Below are 23,695 nucleotides of genomic sequence, written 5' to 3' on the forward strand. Positions count from 1 at the left end.
AATCTGCTTCCTTGTGACCCCAAAAATGGTCTCTTTCTGTCTATGAACCCAACTGAAGTCTGATTCCTCTTCCACAGGGACATCTTCATGTCTTTTCCCCACATCTGTAGGCACCATCATGCCTCTGTACCTCACCTTCTCCAGACTGATCGCCCTCTAGTTCATCTTTGAAGTCCCTTGTTCAGGGTAGACTCCCCCTTGTCTGTTGCTGTTTTGAAATCATGGGCTACTGGGGTGGACTGATGCCATACAATGCAGCCAGCATGGGCTGGAGGGGACAGCTACCTCTTTGGCCTGGGACTTAGGAGGCCTGGGTCCCATTAATTATGGTGCAACCTTAAAAAATAACATTTAGTCTCTCTGGCTGACAGTTTCTTCATCTGTAAAGTGAAAGACAGGAGGGCCTGCTAATTCTTTGTTACTCTCAAACTTGATGTCTCAGTCCCTGGCTCTGGACCTTATTCCGGCATTCAACAGTGAGTTCCTGTGTGGCGTTGATGCTGAACTGCTAATCCTCCCGGTCTGAAAGTGAAATAAATCACTACATCTTTCTCACTAAATGTTAAGCTGTATCTCCTCTCACTTCCCACCATCTCACCCCAAATGACATTAAGTTTGGGAGGTCAAACGAAAGATTCACTGAGTTTCTGATGAAACCCAATTAGCTATTATACAACATTCCAAAAATTTAGATTTTAGATGTTCAGTGCCCTGTCTAACCTGTGTTAATTCCTCCTATTTTGCTGTGGTACAGAAATCTGGGCACGTCCTGAGTAGGGTTTTAGGTTGAGTAGGGTTTTAGGTTTCTGATGTTTTTTCTGTTACCCAGAATTTTGGCAATGGCTCTGTTTATCATCTTTCTGATTCTAGAACTGTCAACTGAAACTAGACAATTAATAGAGGACAAAAGGTATATGCCTTTCTGAAGGTTTTTTCTTTTCTTCATCTTGAGATGGGTAGTGCAGTGGTTTACCTGTGATTTTGTTGATATCACTGTTGTTTTTCCAGTGATGATTTTGTTTAAGTCACTAAGAGGGTATCTTCAAGTTCCATAGCCATATTTGTCCAAGCCAGTTGGGGACATATATCATTTGTTCATCTGCTATAACTCATTTGAGGCAGCAAGGACTGTACATGATGGGAGAGTGGCCAGCGGATAAAAGTAACATCAGCTAGAAATGCCACTAGGGATCTAGAAGGTCACATTACAGGTTGTGATGTGTCTCTGTATACTGTATACCCTCTAATGTATACTAGGATGGAACACTGGAAAGAACGTGCAACTTGGAGGTCCAAGAGCCAGTTTACTTTCTTCCATTCACCGGCTTTGTGGACATAGCCAAGTTTTATAACTCTCTGTGCCTTGGTTAGCTTATTTGTAAAAGTGGGATTCTTTTGAGGCTTAACTGTGTACTGACCATAGTATGTAGTTTGGTATCCTTCAAATATTACTTCCCTTCTCACTCTTCTTTAGTAGATTTTAAAGGATCATGTGAGCTATTCTGCATGAAAATGAATGCTATAAAACCTGGGTATGAAATGTGTTATCAGGCAAGAGGAGTAGAAAGTAGTCATTTTTTAAGCCTCTCTATAAGCTCTGATCCTTGTCTGACTCCTTGGAAAGAAAACAAGAAGCTCTTTCTTTTTCATAGGCAAGAATCTTTCACCCTTTTCCTCATTTTTACCCTCTTTCCCCTTCTTTCCCCCGGTACACTTCCATTACCCCTCTTCCCATCACCTTTATATGTTATGTCAAGGAGGAAAAGCAAAGAGAAGGCTGGAATTCACACATGGAGGCTGGGGTGCTAGGAGGGGTGGGGCATTATGGTATATGAACACAATTTTCTTTTCAAATTTTTTTTTATATTTTTCTGAAGTGAGAGTGAGGGGGTAGGGAGGCAGAGAGACAGACTCCTACATGCGCCGGACCGGGATTCACCCGGCATGCCCACCAGGGAGTGATGCTAGGCCCCTCTGGGGCATTGCACCACTGCAATCAGAGCCATTCTAGCACCTGAGGTGGTGGCCATGGAGCCACCCTCAGCACCAGGGCCAACTTTGCTCCAATGGAGCCCTGGCTGCAGGAGGGGAAGAGAGAGATAGAGAGAAAAGAGAGGGGGAAGGGTAGAGAAGCAGATGCATGCTTCTCCTGTGTGCCCTGGCCAGGAATCAAACCCGGGACTTCCACACGTTGGGCCGACGCTCTACTGCTGAGCCAACCGGCCAGGGCCTGAACACATTTTAAGGAGAGTTAATATTTTGTGGCTTTGGTCTAGTCTTCTCCTTCATTTTGAATCTCTGTTTCAGTTGCAAAATGAGTTGCATTAAATCATCTTTTATATTTCTTCTGGAAACGAAACATTGAGGGTAAGAATTTCCTAAACAACTACCTTCATTTCTTATCCACAAGCTCTTATCCACAAGTGTCTGTCTTTGACTCCATGCCCCACGCCCATTCCCATTGCCCACACTGATTCCCATTGCACACGTCAGACAGAAGAGGACCTTTCTTCCACTAGAGACAGACCCAGCCCTGAAAATCAGTCCTATGTGTGCTCTTCACTACACAATTGGTATGCCCTGGATCATCAGATTTCTTGTGCCTCCTTTCATTTCTTTTTTTTTTTAATTTTTTAAATTAATTTTACTAGGGTGACATCAATAAATCAGGGTACATATGTTCAAAGAAAACATGTCCAGGTTATCTTGTCAATCAATTATGTTGCATACCTATCACCCAAAGTCAGATTTCCTCTGTCACCTTCTATCTAGTTTTCTCTGTGCCCCTCCCCCTCCCCATTTTCCCCTCCTCCCCCCCCCTCGTAACCACCACACTCTTATCAATGTCTCTTAGTCTCGTTTTTATGTCTCACCTACATATGGAATAATGCAGTTCTTGTTTTTTTCTGATTTACATATTTCACTTCGTATAATGTTATCAAGATCCCACCATTTTGTTGTAAATGATCCGATGTCATCATTTCTTATGGCTGAGTAGTATTCCATAGTGTATATGTGCCACATCTTCTTTATCCAGTCTTCTATTGAAGGGTTTTTTGGTTGTTTCCACGTCTTGGCCACTGTGAACAATGCTGCAGTGAACATAGGGCTGCATGTGTCTTTACGTATCAATGTTTCTGAGTTTTGGGGTATATAGCCAGTAGAGGAATTGCTGGGTCATAAGGTAGTTCTATTTTCAGTTTTTTGAGGAACCACCATACTTTCTTCCATAATGGTTGTACTACTTTACATTCCCACCAACAGTGAGTGAGGGTTCCTTTTTCTCCACAGCCTCTCCAACATTTGCTATTACCTGTCTTGTTAATAACAGCTAATCTAACAGGTGTGAGGTGGTATCTCATTGCAGTTTTGATTTGCATTTCTCTAATAACTAATGAAGATGAGCATCTTTTTATATATCTGTTGGTCATTTATATTTCTTCCTGAGAGAAGTATCTGTTCATGTCCTCTTCCCATTTTTTAATTGGATTGTTTGTTTGTTGTTGAGTTTTGTGAGTTCTTTGTATATTTTGGATATTAGGCCCTTATCTGAGCTGTTGTTTCAAAAATATCATTTCCCATTTAGTTGGCTGTCTGTTTATTTTGTTGTCAGTTTCTCTTGCTGAGCAGAAACTTCTCAGTCTAATGTAGTCCCATTCATTTATTTTTGCCTTCACTTCCCTTGCCTTTAGAGTCAAATTTATAAAATGCTCTTTAACACCAAGGTCCATGAGTTTAGAACCTATGTCTTCTTCTATGTACTTTATTGTTTCAGGTCTTATATTTAGGTCTTTGATCCATTTTGAATTAATTTTAGTACAAGGGGATAAACTGTAGTTGAGTTTAATTCTTTTGCATGTGGCTTACCAGTTTTCCCAGCACCATTTGTTGAGGAGGGTTTCCTTTCTCCGTTGTGTGTTCTTGGCCCCTTTATCAAAAATTATTTGACCATGTATATGTGGTTTTATTTCTGGACTTTCTATTCTGTTCCATTGGTCTGAGTGTCTATTTTTCTGCCAATACCATACTTTTTTGATTGTCATGGATCTATAATATAGTTTGAAGTCAAGTATTGTAATGCCCCCAGCTTCGTTCTTTCTCTTTAGGATTGCTTTGGCTACTTGGGGTTTTTTATAGTTCCATATAAATCTGATAATTTTTTGTTCCATTTCTTTAAAAAATGTCATTGGAATTTTGATGGGAATTGCATTAAATTTGTATATTGCTTTGGGTAATATGGCCATCTTGATTATATTTATTCTTCCTATCCAAAAGCAAGGAATATTCTTCCATCTCATTATATCTTTTTTGATTTCCCTTAACAATCGTTTGTAGTTGTCATTATATAAGTCCTTTATATTCTTTGTTATGTTTATTCCTAGGTATTTTTTTGTTGTTGTTGCAATTGTGAAAGGGGTTACTTTTTTGAATTCGTTCTCAAATGTTTCATTGTTGGCATATAGAAAGGCTGTATGTTAATTTTGTATCCTGCGACCTTACTGTATTGGCTTATTGTTTCTAGTAGTCTTTTTGTAGATTCTTTGGGGTTTTCGATGTACAGGATCATATCATCTGCAAAAAGTGATACCTTTATTTCTTCTTTTCCTATATGGGTGCCTTTTATTTCTTTGTCTTGTCTGATTGCTCTGGCTAGAACCTCTAGCACCACATTAAATAAGAATGGGGAGAGTGGACAACCCTGTCTTGTTACTGATTTAAGGGGAAAAGCCTTCAGTTTAAAATGATGTTAGCTGATGGTTTATCGTATATGGCCTTTATCATGTTGAGATATTTTCCTTCTATACCCAATTTGTTGAGAGTCCTAAACATAAAATTGTGTTGTATTCATTCTATCGAATGCCTTTTCTGCATCTATTGATAGGATCATGTGGTTTTTGTTCTTTGTTTTGTTGATATGGTGTATTACGTTAACCGTTTTATGTTTGTTGAACTATCCTTGAGATTCTGGGATGAATCCCAGTTGATTATGATGTATTATTTTTTTAATATGTTGTTGTATTCGATTTGCTAGTATTTTGTTTAGTATTTTAGCATCTGTATTCATTAGAGATATTGGTCTGTAGTTTTCTTTTTTTGTGCCATCCTTGCCAGGTTTCGGTATGAGGGTTATGTTGGCCTCATAAAATGTGTTTGGAAGTGTTGCTTCTTCTTCAATTTTTTGGAAGACTTTGAGTAGAATAGGAACCACGTCTTCTTTGAATGTTTGATAGAATTCGCTAGTATAACCGTCTGGGCCTGGGCTTTTATTTTTGGGGAGGTTTTTAATGATATTTTCTATTTCTTCCCTACTAATAGGTCTATTTAGGCTTTCTGCTCTCTTCATGACTCAGTGTAGGAAGGTTGTATTGTTCTAGGAATTTATCCATTTCTTTTAGATTGTTGAATTTAGTGGAATAAAGTTTTTCATAGTATTCCACAATAATTCTTTGTATATCTATGATGTCTGTGGTGATTTTTCCTCTTTCATTTTGAATTGTTTATATGAGTTCTTTCTCTCTTTTTTTTGGTAAGCCTTGCCAAGGGTTTGTCAATTTTGTTAATCTTTTCAAAGAACCAGCTCCTTGTTCTATTTTTCCTATAGTTTTTCTGTTCTCTATTTCATTTATTTCTGCTCTGATTTTTATTATCTCCTTTCTTTGGCTGGTTTTGGGTTGTCTTTGTTCTTCTTTTTCCAGTTTCTTAAGGTGTGAAGTTAAGTGGTTCACTTGGGCTCTCTCTTGTTTGTTCATATAGGCCTGAAGTGATATGAACTTCCCTCTTATCATTGCTTTTGCTGCATCCCAGAGATTCTGATATGTTGTATTGTCATTTTCTTTTGTCTGTATATATCTTTTGATCTCTGCACTTATATCTTCTTTGACCCATTCATTTTTTAAAAGTATGTTGTTTAGTTTCCACATTTTCGTGGGTTTTTTTTCTCTTTTTTTGCAGTTGAATTCTAGTCTCAAGGCTTTAGGATCAGAAAATATGCTTGGTACAACTTCGATTTTTCTGAATTTGCTGATGTTGTTTTTGTGGCCCAACTTATGGTCAATTCTTGAGAATGATCCATGTACACTGGAGAAAAATGTATACTCAGTCACTTTGGGATGAAATGTCCTGTAGATGTCTATCATATCCAGATGCTCTAGTGTTTTGTTTAAGGCCAATATATCTTTATAGATTTTCTGTTTGGATGACTGATCTAGAGCTGTCAACGGTGTATTGAGATCTCCAAGTATGATTGTATTTTTGTCAGTTTTTGTTTTAAGGTCAATAAGTAGCTGTCTTATATATTTTGGTGCTCCTTGGTTTGGTGCATATATATTAAGAATTATTATGTCTTCTTGATTCAGCATCCCCTTAATCATTATGAAATGACCATTTTTGTTTTTGAGTACTTTTGTTGTCTTGTAGTCAGCATTATTAGATATGAGTATTACTATGCCTGCTTTTTTTTGGATGTTATTTTTGGATGTTTTCCAGCCTTTCACTTTGAATTTATTTTTATCCTTGTTGCTTAGATGAATTTCTTGTAGGCAGCATACAGTTGAATTTTCTTTTTTTAATCCATTCTGCTGCTCTGTACCTTTTTATTGGTGAGTTTAATCTGTTTACATTTAGTGTGATTATTGACACTTGTGAGTTCCCTATTGCCATTTTATAAATTGCTTTCTGTCAGTTTTGTGTCTTGTTTGATACTTCTCTTTCGTTTTTCTATCTTCTGTTTTTTTTGGATGTATTCCATACATCTTTCCTCTGTTGCTATCTTTTTTAAATCATGTGCTTCTGTGGTGGTTTTTTCAATGGTGGTTACCATTAAGTAATGAAAAGAGTTCCTACCCTGTTCATTGTAGTGCACTATCTTGTGAGTACTTTTGCACTCTATCGTCCTTTGCTACTGTTAATCTTCATCCTCTCCCCCCATTTTTTTTTTGTTGTCACAGTTTAAATTTGGTTTTATTGTATTCTTCTTGGAGATTTTATTTGTGGTTTTGTTTTGTTTTGTTCTTTGTATCTGGTTGGAAAACTCCCTCTAGTAATTCCTGGAGTGGGGCTTTTCTGTGAATGTTTTTATTTCTCCTTCATATTTGAAGAATAGCTTTGATGGGTATAGTATTCGTGGCTGAAAGTTCCTCTCTTTTAGGAGAGGAATATTGGGGTCCAATATTTAAATATTGTTGTCCACTCTCTTCTAGCTTGTAGAGTTTCTGTTGAGAAATCTGATGATAATCTAATGGGCCTTCCTTTATATGTTGTATTCTTCTTTTCCCTGGCTTCCTTGAGAATTTTTTATTTGTCATTGGTTTGTGCCAATTTCATTATGATGTGCCTTGGGGTAGGTTTGTTGGGGTTAAGAAAACTCAGAGTTCTGTTTGCTTCTTGAATTTGAGGCTTTAGTTCTTTCCTCAAGCTTGGGAAGTTCTCATCTATTATTTGTTTGAATATGTTCTCCATTCCATTTTCCCTCTCTTCTCCCTCTGATATACCTATTATTCTTATGTTATTCTTTTTGGTGGAGTCAGACAATTCCTGTAGGCTTTTTCATTTTTTTTTTTAATTTTTGAGTCTCTTTCTTCTTCTCTCTGTTGTGCCTCAAGTTGCTTGTCTTCTATTTCACTAATCCTACCTTCTATCTGGCCTGTTCTACTAGCTCAGCTTGTTACCTTGTTTTTCAGTTCATGGATTGAGTTTTTCATCTCTGTTTGATTTGTTTTTATAGTTTCAATTTCCTTGGACATATATTCTTTGTGTTCATTGAGTTGTTTTCTGAGCTCCCTAAATTGCCTTTCTGTGTTTTCTTGTATATCTCTGAGTATTTTTAGGATTTCTATTTTAAATTCTCTGTCATTTAGCTCCAAGGTTTCTAATATATTAAATTTTTTCTCTATAGATTTTTCCTCATCTATCTGTGCTACCTCTCTGTCTTTTGTATCCATGATATTCGATTTTCTTTTCCTTAATGGCATCTGAGGGTGGTTTTGTTGATAGTATTAATAAAAATTAATAAAAAATATAAAGTTAAAAAAGAAAAAAGAATAAAAAATATTATTATTCCCCCCCTTTTTTTTCCTCTCCTCTCCTCTCCCCTCCTTCTTCAGAAAATCTTGTGGTGAACTGTGAATTATATTGTGCTAAATAGAACAAAAACTACCTGTAATGGAGGGCCTGAGTTGGGGAGAAGTGATAAAGGGGCAAAAAAGGGGTATGGACCCACAGGTCAAGAATAAAAGGATTTGCTTTTAGGTGATGGTTGACTAAGAGATATGATGAGAGTAATAAGAGAGAAACAGGAGTAAGGGGAAAAAATTAAAAATTAAAAAATTACTATTGTATTTAGTGGAGCAAGAACTAAAGAAAATGGAGAGCCAGGGTTGGGAGCACTGCTAGTGAGTTAAAAAAGTGAAGTAAAACACCCCCAGAGTGCCACAAAGAAAAATTTGAGTCCCTGATAAAATAATTTTTTTGTGATTGAGAATTGAATGAGAGGAAAAGTAAAGGTGAAAAGAAGAAAATAGAGGGAGAAAAAGAAAGAAAGAGGAAAACACAAAAAGAAGAAAAAGGAATAAAAAGAGAGAGAGAGAGAGTTAAGAGTTTTGGAGTGCAACCCTCATAGAGAGAAAGGAAGAAGAAAGAAAAGATAATGGGAGATGTAACACTTATGGGTAGTGTAGTTCAAGGAGAGGAAAGAGTAAGACCGGCAGAGAATTAAACAAACAAATTGGAAGAGGAAGAAAATAATCAAGACAAGAAGATAAAAGAAATAAACTTACAAATATAATAAAATGGGATAGGTTATAAAGTCTGTGGATTATTCTTGATTTTGCAAGGTTATCTTCTTGCTTTTTCTTTTCTCTCCCTCTTCCTGGTAGGTGACTCTGTACCCCAGGTTCTGCCCCTGTGACACGCTTAGGTAGAGGTTTGCAGTTGATAAGTCTCTATGGCAATGCCATATATTGAGCTTCAGTCTCGTTGGCAATTGATGCTCATTAGCATTTGCAGGCTCTGCCAATGAGAGAGTCCGTGTGCCCAGAGCCTCTCTCCTAGTCTTTCCTTCCTGAATTAGTAGCCTGATGTTCCAGCTATGGGGTTGCTGCTGCCTCTGCCTTCGCGTTTAGTGTTGAACTTCTGGAGGCTCCAAGTATAGATTTTTCTGTCTCTGGTTGAAGATCTTGTTGAATTTTTGGGGAGATTTATCAGTATCAATCCTTATGGCGCCATTTCTCTGACATAACTTCCTTTCATTTCTTGATTCTTCTTTTACAAAAATCTTTTCTCTGAGATGTCCCTTGCTGAAACAAACAGGAAATTTTTCCGTGGCAGTCTCCCTGAGGCTGTTTTTTTCAGGTTTGGTTGTCCAAGGTAACCATGGAAAGGAAGCTGAGGAATGAAGCCCCTTTGCTTCATTGGGTCACCTTTGAAAGTTTGAAAGGGTAAAAGCCTCTTTACTTAGCAGAGTCTCCAGATGGCTTTGCTCAGTGATGGCGCTGTTCTCTTTAAAAACCTGACATCCTTTCACCTTTATTCATATGCAAAATATTTTCTTAAACCGAGGCCCTTTGCATTCGCACACCTACAGGCTAATGAGACCTGCCCAATGACCTACTGGGAGTGTTAATGCAGCAGGAGCTGATAGGGGTGGGTCTTCTATCAATAAGCCATGCCCCCTCCGCCAGATGAAGAGCAACATCATAATGAGAGCCAGTAGATGACAGGACAGCAGAAACCATGACTGGCCCCATGTGTGGCTTTAAGTTTTTCATTCTTTGGGCTTCTTTCTGTCCCCACAACCTGGGAAAAATCGATCTTGTCCCTGTCTGTAAACTGGAGAGACTAGCTTAGATTCTTGACTTTAATTTAGATAATAAATATATTGAACATTCAATTTAATGAGTATGAGGGAAGGGCATGTGTTTTGTTGACTTTTATATGTAGCAGAAATGTAAATGTAAGTTTAGGATTAAAGTTGATGAGCATTTAACTAATGTTCATACAGTGCATAGAACATGTGAGCCACAGGGCCAGTATTGCACCCAACATATATTTTAAGGAGGGCACAATCTAGTAGAATAGGTAAGAGATATATCCCTGTTCTTACAGTTCAAGATAGAAAGTAGTAAAAGAAACAAATAAGGGTTGTAATTTCAAAGGAGAAATTCTTTTGAATCTATTCTTTTTTTTTCTAACCTCACTGCTTCTAATTCTGGCCACTGTCCCATCCCTCCCAGGGATTATAACTTGACACAAAAGTGACTTGACTATTTTCTGATCCTTACTGAGCACCTACTGAGTCCTGGGCAGCAGGGGGAGGGAACACCAGACATGCAGTGGGTTTGTATTTGGGTGAAGAGACAAAGTCCCATCCATGGCAAACTGTGATCTAAGGCCCCATACATCCATGTTCCAGGGGCCCAGTAGCAGCACTGTGTGAAGAAAAAATGGTCACGGGGCAGAAGTAGAGTTCAAAGGAGACTCTTGAACACTGGAGTGAATACTTCCTGTCTAAACAGTGGTTATGTAGCAATTATTAATTATTGCCAAGGAAAGGGGGACAAGGGCCACTAGATATTTATAATTTTTGTATAAAACCTCTCAATTTGTGAGTATTGACAATTATTTTTAAGTATTCAGAGGGCCTGAGCTGTAGGGAGGAAGAATCACTTTCTAGCCTCCCTGGAGGACAGGGAGCAGGGAGCTGGAATAATTGCAGGAGGAATAAAACAGTGGGGAAATTTCTTTGGTGGGTACATGTGCAGTAGGAGCCAAGGTGGCAACCATAATGGGTGGGGGGCTTCTAGACTGGTGAGAGGATCAAACTGGTTAACAGCAAGAAATTCCACAAGGTCCAGGTGGCCCAAGAGGCTGGAATTCTTCCACATCAGGATGTAACTGAGCCATCTGGTCCTGGATGAGACACAGAGCACCTGGGGACAGTCCTCTGTTGTTGCTCCAATAAACTTACCACAATTTCTCACATTCTCCTATGCATGGATCCCTGAAATGCTTTCCTGGTGACTTTGCAAGAACCTTTGACTCCATGGAAGAGCCCCATTTCCACTGGCAACATCAGTATCATGCATAGAAAATGCCAGGTGTTGTGCCTGGTGTCCATACAGAGTCTTTAATGTTCTTCCTACTGTTTATTACAAGTTTGAACTTTATTCTCTTTACACTGTGGCACTAGTGAATAATTCTTTTCTTTCCTTTTTTAAAGATTAAGTTCTCAGTTTTTTATGGAACCTTAATATTTAGGAATGTACAAAGAACAAAATAGCAATCATCCTACCACCCAGAATTAACCATGTTAACATCCAGGAAAATTTGCATTTGCATCAGTCTTTTTCCACAAGACAATTTTTTTTTTCTGAAGTGAGAAGCGGGAGGCAAAGAGATAGGCTCCTTCATGCACCTGACCGGGATCCACCCAGCATACTCACTAGGGGGTGATGCTCTACCCATCTGGGGCATTGTTTCATTGCAACCAGAGCCATTTTAGTGCTTGAGGCTGATGCCATGGAGCCATCCTCAGCACCAGGGCCAACTTTGCTCCAATGGAGCCTTGGCTGTGGGAAGGGAAGAGAGAGATGGAAAGGAGAGGAGGAAGGGTGGAGAAGCAGATGGGTGCTTCTCCTGTGTTTCCTGATTGGGAATCCAACCCAGGACTTCCACACTCTGGGCCAATGCTCTACCACTGAGCCTACCAGCCAGGGCAATAATTCTTGATTTTATAAAAAGTTATTATAACCACTATAAAAGTCATTAAAAAGTAGCAAAGTGCAGAACAAGAAAGACAAGCACTTATATCATTACCATAATTATGACAAATGTGAATCATTTAATTCAGCCTTACATGCATTAGAGGCAAAAGGATGGATGCTAGTTCTAGGGTTATGGGAATGCTGTGAGGATTAAAGATGCATATAACTAGCACAAGGTCTGATAAAATGCTTGGTAAGTGTTAGATGATAGGATCCAGCAGTGGGCTACAAATGAGTGGAGCAATTGTGTGATTCTGTAATCTCTGTGTAGCATTTAGTGGAAGTCCAGTATCCAAGTTGGACTCCAGACTTCAGGGTCTTCTCTTCATTCCCAGTTTACAAAGAAATGTTCAACACTTTTTTGTGATCAACTGGGAGATGATCTTGAACCTTGATTCAGCTCTGCCATTGAGACTGTGTGAAAATAGATGAATCTCTGTTTTCTTAGTTCTGCATGCCTATGAGGATCCTTGGGAATTTTATGAGCTGACTCATGGAAGGCTCCTGGAACAGAGGAAGTCATTAAATGTTAATCCCCCCCCCCCTATTTCCCTTCTTCTCCAGCCGGCCACTCCACTTCTTTCCTGATTTTGGTTTAAAATTCAGCAACTGTAATGCTCAGGAGTGTTTACAAAGTCCTAGTTTCATTTTAGACCTTCCCTCTTTCCCCAAGTCTTCCTCCAATCGTGATTCCAGAGTTAATGAGTACTGGCTGTGACATCTGTGTTCACCAGTGGCCCAGAAAAGGTGTGCACATGTTGGCTGCCTCTAGTAATGCCTCAGCTAAAGGCAAGAAACAAATCAGTTGTTAGAAGGCATTTTTCTGCACCTGAAATTCATTATAGATTTAAAACCATTTTGAAAATGCATCTTTAACTCCATGAACCAGAGTAAAAGCCTGAGCCACTTGGTGAGAAACACATTTTGCTTAGTGATTAAAGAACACGTGGGCTTCCCAAGACAAAGCTTTATAAAGGGTGCATCTTAGAGGTTGACTATGATATATTAATCCATGCTGCCAGTGAGAAGCAGTTGGCCACATCTAGTATACCCAGAATCAAAGCCAAGAACACTGCTGAAGAAGCCAACAACTCCAGCAACAGGTAAGATTTTCCTGGAGAGGAACGTTATGGTAATTCCAGATCTCTACCTGAATGCTGGAAGAATGACAGTATCTTACTTTGAGTGGCTGAAAAACCTAAATCATGTCAACCCTGGTCATTTGACCTTCAAATATGAAAGGGATTCTAACTACCACTTGCTCATATCTTTTCAAGAGGGTTTGGAAAGAAAATTTGGAAAGCATGGTGGAATTATTCCTATTGTACCCACCATAAAGTTTCAAGACAGGATAGTGAGGCATCCAAGAAATACATTGGGCACTCTGGTTTAGCATATACTATAAAGCGCATGGCCAAGGAAATTACCACATGCACAGACATGAATTGGACCTGAGAATAGCCGCCCACATCAAGGCCATTCAGAAAGTCTTCAAGGTATACGGTGAAGCTGGTGTGACCTTCACATGGGTAGAGCGTAGCTGACTTCTCACTGCCCTCTTCACGTCTTCATCTGTAGCCTATCCCAGGTTCCCATATAACCACAGAGATCTCTTTCTTTCATTACTCATTTAGATAATAGACCCCATTCTCAACAGGTCAATGCAAATCATCCCTTTAAGAAATAAAGAAATAAGGTTAGGCAATCATGCACAGAGCAGAAAGTGGCTTTCAGAGAGACATTGGGTATTTTGCCTTTAAATAAAGCCCCTTCAGTCCGGCTGTGTTGCCCCTGCTCCCTGGCTGCTTCCCAGAGGCCAGAGCGGTGGCCAGGAAAGCGCCTGTAGTCCAGGAACAGTCAGTAGCTTGTTGTTTCAGCTCTGGATGGTCTAACATGTGCTGTAACTTTGACATATTTTAGAAGCAGGTGTGTGGCATTTCCAGAAGGTAGCATGGTCCTCAAGTGAGTTATTGGTATTTCATATCAGCAAAAGTACTCAATTTTATAGATTGCAAACAAAAATAAAAGCTGTTTCTCCTAATGCATTTTATTATTTTAGAATAAAATCAGTTTATGCAGCTGTAATAAAATTACTTTTAATCACTTAATAAGCATAATCTTGACTCAACATATAAACATAATGAATAAAAAAACTAGTATTTTTATAACATAAAACAGTATCATTTATAGCTTATCAATATTATATTGTCCAGGAAAACAAAAAGCCCAAATGTGAATCAAGTTATCTTCATATAGATCACTGACTAGCAAATAATGGAGGCTGTTTTTATTAAGAGAACCACAGTTATGACATCCAGTCTAAACAACGCAGTAGCCTCCTCATCACGTTCAATCTATGATATTGACTGATTGAACAATAACTCAAGTAGATTGTCCCAGAAAAAAAAAAAAACACATGGACTCCCTCTTTGGCTCTGAGCATGGCCAGTAAGGAGCCAGTTCACCCAGATTTTGTGTTCTCTCTCGGAGTCTCATACTCTAAACTTGGCTTCATTAACAGCAGCCTGGAAATAGCCTGGGGTTGAGTGTTGTACTTTGCCAGGGCCTTTAGAACAGTAGTGTCCCAATGAAGTGGTAGATATTATATGTATAAGTTTTATCTCTTTTTAACAATAATATCCTTTCAGAATCTTTTTTTTTATTCAGTGAGTGGAAGGGAGGCAGAGACAGACTTTTGTATGCACCCCAACTGGGATCCACACAGCAAGCCCACTAGGGGGCAATGCTCTGCCCATGCGGGGCATTGCTCCATTGCTCAGCAACCAAACTCTTCTTAGTGCCTGAGGTGGTGGCCATGGAGCCATCCTTGGCTCCTTGGGCGAACTTGCTCCAATTGAGACATGGCTGTAGGAGAAGGAGGAGAAAGAGAGGGAGAGCAAGAGAGAGGCAAGAGGGAGAGGGGTGGAGAAGCAGATGGGCACTTTTCCTGTGTGCCCTGATGGGCACAGGACATCCACACACCAGGCCGATACTCTTAACACTGAGCCAACTGGCCAGGGGCCCAGAAATTTCTAACTACTTTGTAACTGCATAACTTAAACTGGTGATTAAAGCAGTTATTAAAAGTCTACCATTTCTTCTTTTTTTCTAAAAATTTTCCCATTGATTTTTGAGAGAAAGAGGAAGGAAAAAAGAGAGAGAAGCATCAACACATTATTTCACTTAGTTGTTTCATTAAGTTGTGCACTTATTGATTGCTTCTCGTATGTGATCTGACCAGGGATTGAAACTTTGACCTCTGGTGTGCCAGGTCAATGCTTTATCCACCGAGTCACTAGGACTGGGCCAAAAGTCTACTATTTTAAAAATTAAAAATAAAAATATGGCACTGCCTAGTTCCTGTGCTTTGCTAAAATTTGTTATAGCTTCTCTTTACCATAAAACAGGCATCAAGCAAAGACTTGTGCATGATTATAATCATTATGTTGTATTAAAGAGTTGCACTGAGTTCCAGAATGAGACAAGAAGACTTCTTCTTTCTCTACCTGCAAAGCAATTAAATTATGTGACATGTTTATAGCTCCAGAACCAGTAATCAACATTTGGTCTGAATAGGGGATATGTGTTATAATCCAGTGCTTTGCTGAGTGAGTCATATTTAGCATTTGCATTTGACAATTTAATTTAAATAATACTGAGCAAGCATAGTTATGCTTCTTGGCAATTGTCAGAGTAACAGAAAAGAATGCATTGCACAAACTGTTTTCTGTAAATAATTTTGTATTCCTGAATGGTGCTTACTTACATGTTATTAACTTCTACTGCCCTCACAGACTAAACTAGAAAATGGTAGTAGCCTCTAACATCACCAGTATCATGTCTCTCTTTCTTCCCTTTTTCCTCTTCCCATGGAAACAATACCTGAGCAATCTCCAAATTTCTATGAGACTGTGAAGGGCTGCAATGAACCATTAAAAAGAAATTTCCCCAAAGGGACTTTTCTCTTGAAAGATGCCTTTATGTATTAGAGATCAATTTTCTGATAAGATTCTCTGTTCCAGAGAATATTTGGTAATTTTAGCAAAAGTAAGTCTCAAGTTAATTCCCAGTAATATCACAAACTAAATGAAATAAATTGCAGAAAGAGTCTCTTCTCTCCAACATTCCCCTTCAAAATAAAGTTTATTTGGATGATTTCAGGATTTTCTTTTACAGGACTTTCTAGCTATCAGATTTCTCTACAGAATTTGTTTACTTCAGGGCACAGTGTCACCACTAATTTTCAAACATGAATCGTTAAATCCTTAGTAACAACTTTACCTTTTTGCTGTTTCCATCTTTTCCCTTCTACTTCTCATGCATAAACAAACCAAAGCAGGGAAAACCCATATGAGATACCCCTATCTGATGATGCCCTGAAGATTATAAACCTTGAGAATGAAATTGCATGTATTTTACCATTAGTGATTTTTCTCTTAAGATACTTTTTTCTGCATTTCACATGGCTTTATAACCTTGACCAATATGAACTCTACAAGCCTTCTTAGGCACCAACTCTTGGTTAGAAATCAGGAAGGTCAAATGAAGTTACTTTTACTGTTCCTCCCTGTTCCCAAGACCTGCATGCCACCTGAAATGCTGCTTGGTGGTAAATGTTGCTCACATCAGCCTATAGAAAGACCTTTCAGAGAAGATCCTTTCTACTAAAGGATGGATTTTTTTTTCAACAGATGCTGTTTAAAACTGAGTTAAATAAAAATATTTCAGTAGATTTCCTAGTGTTTCTAGGTCCACTGGCAATCTTCCCTGGGAAGACAGTGGAGTAAGAGGTAGAGTATGCATCTTAGTAAGTCTTGTTTATTTAGATTCAGCACACCTGGCATGTGTGGACTTTCTGGGCACACAGTGTAACGAGGAGTTTGCGGTGGTCTTCCTTTCTTCATATTTTAAATGTGTCTGGGGAAATAAGGCTTCGAATCTGCATGGATACACATTGAGATATCTGTCTTTCCACTAATGAACAGCTCTTACTCTCTGTCAGACACAGTACTAGGTATTCTTCATCTGTAATCTCTTTCAAACATCCCAACAACCATGAATTCCATGAATCATCATTTTCCAGATGCAAAAACTGAGATTATGTAGGTACACTAACTTGCCCATGGTCACACTGTTGAGAGCAGAGGAGCTGAGATTAAATGTAGGTTTTCCATTCCCAGCCCCATGCTCTTTGCATGTCCTCACATGCTCTAGCCCCAACCTTTTGTGTGTATTGGCAAATGTCCTGTCCATCTGTAATGTTATTGGGTACATCTGTGACCTTACCCTTTGATCGGTGTTGATTAATCTTGAATTGTTATTAACAGTGGTATGTTTGATTATGAAAATAGTTGTCAATACCCAAGGAACAAAACAGCTATGCACAGGGACTTGTGTATTTAAATAACTCATACAATCATAGGATTTGTGTGGTCAGATGTGAGCCCTTTGTTGAATCATTTTCCCTCCTGGTCAGAATTTACTCAAATCACATGATACTATACTTGAGTCTACTTTAGTTTCTCTTACCTGCTACCTTTAGTGATTATGCTAATGAAATTAGATGGTGAAACATTGCTGGGCAGTGCAGACACATTCTCTTTATTGTGTTGGATGTTTTTAAACTGTTACAGATACCCTAGCTATTGTGTATGGAGTTTGATATCAACCAGAGGTCTTGAGAGAGAATTTTGATTTTGGGGGGACAGGGTAATTCTGGAATGTTTCTCAGAAGAGAGGCTCTAAGAAATGGAGCACTAGTGTTCAAGGAGCAATCAACAAAACACAAATGGGCAGCCTTCAAGGAGCCATGAGCAGTGATCCTGCCAAGTTTAATATTCGTACTACTCTTGTGGTGCCAAATGTTCGGGTTCTTCACAGAAACGAGCCTGATAAAACCCTTCAAACACGGACACTTTATCATAGCAAATGTAACAATTTTCATTTGTTTTAATTCCATGATTAGTTCTGTTAATAAAAATTTCTATTTAAGCTATTTAAGACACCCACTAAAATGCTATAATATTAATTTCATGGACAAATTCCAACAGAACTATATTACTTTTCCCCCATTAAGGTACCATTATGGACTTTTAATACAGCTCTCAGCTATAATGGTTTTTATTGACCTAATTATTAAATGAATTAAAGTCTGCTTTCAACATTATGTAATAGTGGTGTCAATGAGAACACCATGGTTGGTTACTGAGGGGCAAAAAAAGGAGAAATCCTATACTATACCTCCCTAATATATACATGCTTCATCCAAAAGAAAAGGCAGTAATGCTCTAATTTCATTGCTTGCCTTTTACTGTTTAGGAAATTTGTAATTTCAAAAAATAGTCCTTTGTATGAGTCAGCTACACTTGCGTTTTCCTTGCCTATCTTCTGTGCTTTTCTTTCTTTCTTTCTTTCTTTCTTTCTTTCTTTCTTTCTTTCTTTCTTTCTTTTAAATGAGAGGAGGGTTGATAGTAAGACAGACTCCCACATGCACCCTATCTGGGATCCATCTGGCAATCCCCATCTATGGCCAATGCTTGACTCAACTGAGCTATTTTTAGTGCCTAAGGCTGACATTCAGACCAACCAAGCCACCCTCAGTGCCCAGGGCTGATGCTGAGCCATTGGCATTGAGAGAGGAAGAAGGAGAAAAGTGAGAGAGGAAGAGCAGGAGAGGCAGATGGTCGCTTCTCATGTGTGCCCTTACCAGGAATCGAACCTGGGATGTCCACACACCTAAGCCAACCAGCCAGGGCCACTTTTTGATGATTTCTAAAATGGTGTTAGAATTTTAATAGTGATATTAAATATATGATGGGATCTTTGAAGAAGTTTTTATAATTACTTTTCAGCACAAACTAATGTCAATATCAATAGTGGAGAGGGCAAAGAATAAAATATCAAACCCTACTTTCCAGAAATATTACTTTTAAAAGCTTGAGGAAGCTGTTTGTAAATTATTGATTTCACCTTTTATTATTTAACATTTCTTTGGCACAGACAGCAAATATGTGGCATGCGTGCTCCGAATCCCCTCTCCCTTATCCGTGGCATACATCGCTAAGCATTGTTGCACCCGTTATTACTGAGCGCAATGCATTCTGGGGATCGCAGACCTGTGCTTAAAAACATCTGTCTCATGGGAATTGACACTTATTTTACATTCTTTATAATCATTCACGATTTATGAAGTATTGTCATAAACACATACATAGGGATTTCATTTACTCACTAAAGAAAATCTGTGAGAAAGGGATAAGCATTATCAGTCCTGTTTAGCAAACTCAATCAAGATGGAACTAGATCAGGGCATGTAGCAGGTGAGGGTAAATTAGAATGAGAACACAGAGCTCCTGACTCCTGGTCTATTGATCAGTCTGTCAGTCTTTCAACCATTCTACACATATTTGTTGAGCACTTTCTATGTGTCAGGCACAGGATAGTTGGCGCTGAGCGAGGCAGTCACAGTCTCCTCCCTCAAGGAAATTTCATCCTGGTGGAGGAGGCAGATAATGATCTAACAAATAAATAAGATGATTCTAGGTACAAATAGATACTATAAAGACATGAATAGAATAGAGAGAGCTGTGGTAGTTTGGAGAGTTACAAAGAGGATCTTTTTTTTTATTATTCATTTTAGAGAGGAGAGGGAGAGACAGAGGGAGAGAGAGAGAGAAGAGAGACAGAGAGAGAGAAGGGAGGAGGAGCTGGAAGCATCAACTCCCATATGTGCCTTGACCAGGCAAGCCCAGGGTTTCGAACCAGCGACCTCAGCATTTTCAGGTCGACGCTTTATCCACTGCACCACCACAGGTCAGGCCAAGAGGATCTTTTTGAAGACTGATGTTTGAGCCACAACCAATAGAAAAAGAAGCCACTGTGGGAAAATCTGGGAACAGAAAGCCAACAGAGGCAGAGGGAGGGTTTAGGATGAAAGGAGTCTCATGTGTTGAGGGGTCTGGAAGGAAGGAGAGAGATAGGTTGGGGTCAGTTTATGCAGGACCAGTAAGGAGTTTGGATTTTATTCTCCTTTTACTGGCTGATCATTGGAGAGCATTAAGCTAGTAGTGACTTAACCCAATGTATATTGGACATAGAATAGAGACACCAACCACATCCTGCCTACACAACAATGTCTACCTATCCCTAGACATAATTTTGTCTTGCGTGGAAACTAAAGTGAACCATGCCTTGCTGCAGGTGCATACTTCTACTCCGATGCACTGGGAGATTGTGTTTCCTGTCTCCACCTCTTCTCTGTAGCCGGAGACTAGAACATTGAAAAGGACCAGGATTAGGACCACAGGAAAACACACTCAGAAGAGCTTCTGATAGAGACAAAAATGAAGAAAAGCTCATTGTGTTACACCAACACTTGAACAATGCACAACTTCCTGAAAGGAGCTGATATATAAGATAATTTAACTACTATAGTAAGAAAGGGCATGTCTTTTAGCCACCATTTCTAACTGAGGGTAGCTCTCTTCTGCTTGGTGAGGGGCATCTCTTTGACCTCAGTCAAAATAATAAGAGCTATTCTTGTCATTATTATTACTAATAACAATAGTAGCAGTTGGGTCAGTACTTACCAGGTGCTAGACACTGTGCTAATTGATGTGCATCACATTCTCTTAACCTTCAGAGGTAGTTACTATTATTTTGCTGTTTTGCAGATGAGCAAATTTAGCCACAAAAAGATTAAGTAGTGCTTACCTAAGTTCATCCAGCTAGCAAGGTTAGAGTCTAGGAGGTTTAACAGAGTCCTTACTTTTTTTTTTTTTTTTGTATTTTTCTGAAGCTGGAAACGGGAGAGACAGTCAGACAGACTCCGCATGTGCCCGATCGGGATCCACCCGGCACGCCCACCAGGGGGGGTGCTCTGCCCACCAGGGGGCGATGCTCTGCCCCTCCGGGACATCGCTCTGCTGCGACCAGAGCCACTCTAGCGCCTGGGGCAGAGGCCAAGGAGCCATCCCCAGCGCCCGGGCCATCTTTGCTCCAATGGAGCCTTGGCTGCAGGAGGGGAAGAGAGAGACAGAGAGGAAGGAGGGGGAGGGGGGGTGGAGAAGCAAATGGGAGCTTCTCCTATGTGCCCTGGCCGGGAATCGAACCCGGGTCCCCCGCACGCCAGGCCGACGCTTTACCCCTGAGCTAACCTGCCAGGGCCCAGAGTCTTTACTCTTAACCAAAATGGACCTTCATGCATACTGTCAAGTGGAACAGTGTAGAAAAGCTTTGGGCTGAAGACCTGATTCTGTTTCTCTAACTGTAGATTAGGATTATGATGGTACTGGCCTCAAAGAATTTGGTAAGAAAAAATGATACATACATAAAACATGTAGCAGAATGCCTAGCACAAAGCAGATATTCTCCCAACCATGTCACATGGGCACTAGGCTTCAATGCCCTGACATGGAAGATAATGGTGCTATCTTATAGGACTGTTGACGGGGTTAAAGGAGGCCGTGTATGTAGACCTCTTAGCACACTGCCTGGTGTTTTCCTAGGCTCTCCCAAACAGTGGTGGCGGCTACTGTTATTAATCTAAGAACAGCTGACATCCTGGATTTGTAACACATTGTGGGCAGCAGGAGAAATCTCTACCTTTCATTTCTGAGCTAGGAATGAGCTCTGTCATTGGCAACCTGAATACATCTGAAACTCAGTTGTGGTAATGCTGGCACATTTTTAATTCTGTCTGATACTGTTTCAGAAGGAGGCATTTGTGTTGTAATTGAGAAAATTTAATGCAAGACTTTGGAAGGAAAGTCTGCTATGTAATATTTAGTTTAGGTTGATTTCTGACAAATATCAAATGTTCTTGAGTCACATATTTTTCCTAAAAAATCATCTGTGGTATTTTTCAGAGAGAGCATCTGGCACAATGGGGTGCATTTTTTCTTTCATAGTTAAAAAATGCTAAATCTCTGGCTGAGCTCCTGTGAAGCATCCTGTGTATGAGGCTGTGAGAATAATGGACTCCCAAGTTCTGTCCCAATTTAAAAGGCTCACCAGGGTTCACGTTAGTGTGAAGCACAGTCGGGACATGTTGTGAGCTGTATCTGTCCCACTCTTGGATGGTGCGTGGGCCAGGCCTGGGCTGGTGGCACTGAGGAATCTGAGTGAGGAAGAAACTTCAGCCGGCTTGCTCTCTAGTGCTAGGCTTGTTTCCCTCTGAGGTCATGTTTCCACTAGGGAAAATAAAGAGAAAATGGTTTCATCTTTCCAATGAGGCAGTAGGTTTGCATAGAGTTGAACCATCTCTTTCCTGTAAAGCCTTGTCCCCTAATTTATCCTGAGTCTCCTCGGGCGATGCTCTGAAGGAAATCTTCACTGACTTCTGGCAATGACTGTGCTTCTGGGAAGGCAGCACGCAAATAGGTAGACGCAGGTTTGGTGAGCATTTGTCTGAAACCGGGAGGTAGGTTCTCTCTGCCAGGAGCCACGCGACCTTCAGTGAGGCTTGGCCCTCATTGTCATCTAAGGTAAAACAAAGAGCTTGAACAGAGGTCCCCTTCATCTGTTATATTATGCCGACATCAACCCTGCTCTTCTCCCTTGGGACCCATGTGTGACCATATTCATTCTGGATTGTCGTGAAGATGGGCTGCTTTGTTACTTGGTTGGTGTATTTTCTACTTTATTTTTAATGGTCACCTAAAAAAAATGTTCTTACTCTGGAGTCCCTGGACAGACCCTGAACTCAGATGCAGAAACTGGGATGGAGGTGAGTATTTAAGGGGTCAGGGAAACACCTTATGATTTTCATTTATTCCTTTACTGAACATCCAACATCAATTCTCTGCCAAGTGCTTAGCTAAGCAGGGCAATAAAATAGTGATCTGGGCGGATCTAGTCCCTGCTCTTCCAGAGCCTCCACAATAATCAGAAAGTTTCCAGAAACAAGTACATGGACAGTTTCCACGCAGGAGACTGGAGACCTGGTGGACTTGGGTGGGACACTCGGAGCCGCAGTGCTGGAGAGAGGGGCTCCTTGCCACCACGCAGGAGATGGGAGACCTGGTGGACTTGGGCGGGACACTCGGAGCCGCAGTGCGGGAGAGAGGGGCTCTTTGCACTGAGGCCGCTAGATCCTCAAGGGAGTTCACGACCTAAAAATAGAAACCTCTGAACTAAAGAAAATGGAATTTGACTCACATGATTCTAGTGTGAGCAGTATGGGGGGAATTTAACAGGTGGACAGAGCATTCAGCTTTACAGGTTGACTTAAAAGCTTGAAACCAGCATGGTCATTGTCATCACAATCATAGCTAGTATAAACTGAGCTCCTATTATATATCAGATTCTTGCTAAATTTTAGCATCAGTAATCTCATTTAATCTTCCCCAAATGTCTGTGAGCAGGTAGTATTCTCCTGATTTACACAGTGAGAACACAGGGCTCATGGACATTAGATCAGGATCTTCCAGCCAAAAGGCAGCAAATCTGGGATTTGAACCCAGATACAGGTAATTCTTAAGCTTAGCACTAGCATCACACTTAGGGGGTGTCTGGAACCCTCACTTTCCAAACGGTCTGGAAAAATCTTGTTTTCTTTAATTGTTTTCAAGGTATGACCAGGTTTTTCTATTTGTTTGTTGTTAATTTTTATTTTTAATTTATTGTGTTTACATGGATTCAAGTGTCCCACTGAATATAACTTCTTCACACCCCAACCCCTGTGTTTTTTTATACTCCTTTTGCCCCCCTCCTCCTAATTTCCTCTCCCCTTCCCTATAGAATATGCTGTCCTGTCATCTATATCTATGTGTTATGTATATATAGTTTCACTAATCCCCTTACCTTCTCTGATCCCATCCCCTCATCCCCCTTCCCTCTAATTGCTGTCCCTCTGGACCCTGTGACCCCCGCCTCTGCCACTATTATGTTCCTCAGTTCACTTTGTTCAAAAAATTCCACATATATGTGAGATCATA

The 23,695-nt window shown here is 39.9% G+C and overlaps 1 protein-coding gene across 1 annotated transcript in view; it reads left to right on the forward strand.

The window, feature by feature from the left end:
• FHIT (fragile histidine triad diadenosine triphosphatase) overlaps positions 1-23,695 on the forward strand; it is a 1,915,768-nt gene that overhangs the window by 1,804,708 nt on the left and 87,365 nt on the right. The window lies entirely within an intron of this gene.

The sequence above is a fragment of the Saccopteryx bilineata genome, chromosome 10, assembly GCF_036850765.1.
Source record: "Saccopteryx bilineata isolate mSacBil1 chromosome 10, mSacBil1_pri_phased_curated, whole genome shotgun sequence".
NCBI classification, from domain to species: domain Eukaryota; kingdom Metazoa; phylum Chordata; class Mammalia; order Chiroptera; family Emballonuridae; genus Saccopteryx; species Saccopteryx bilineata.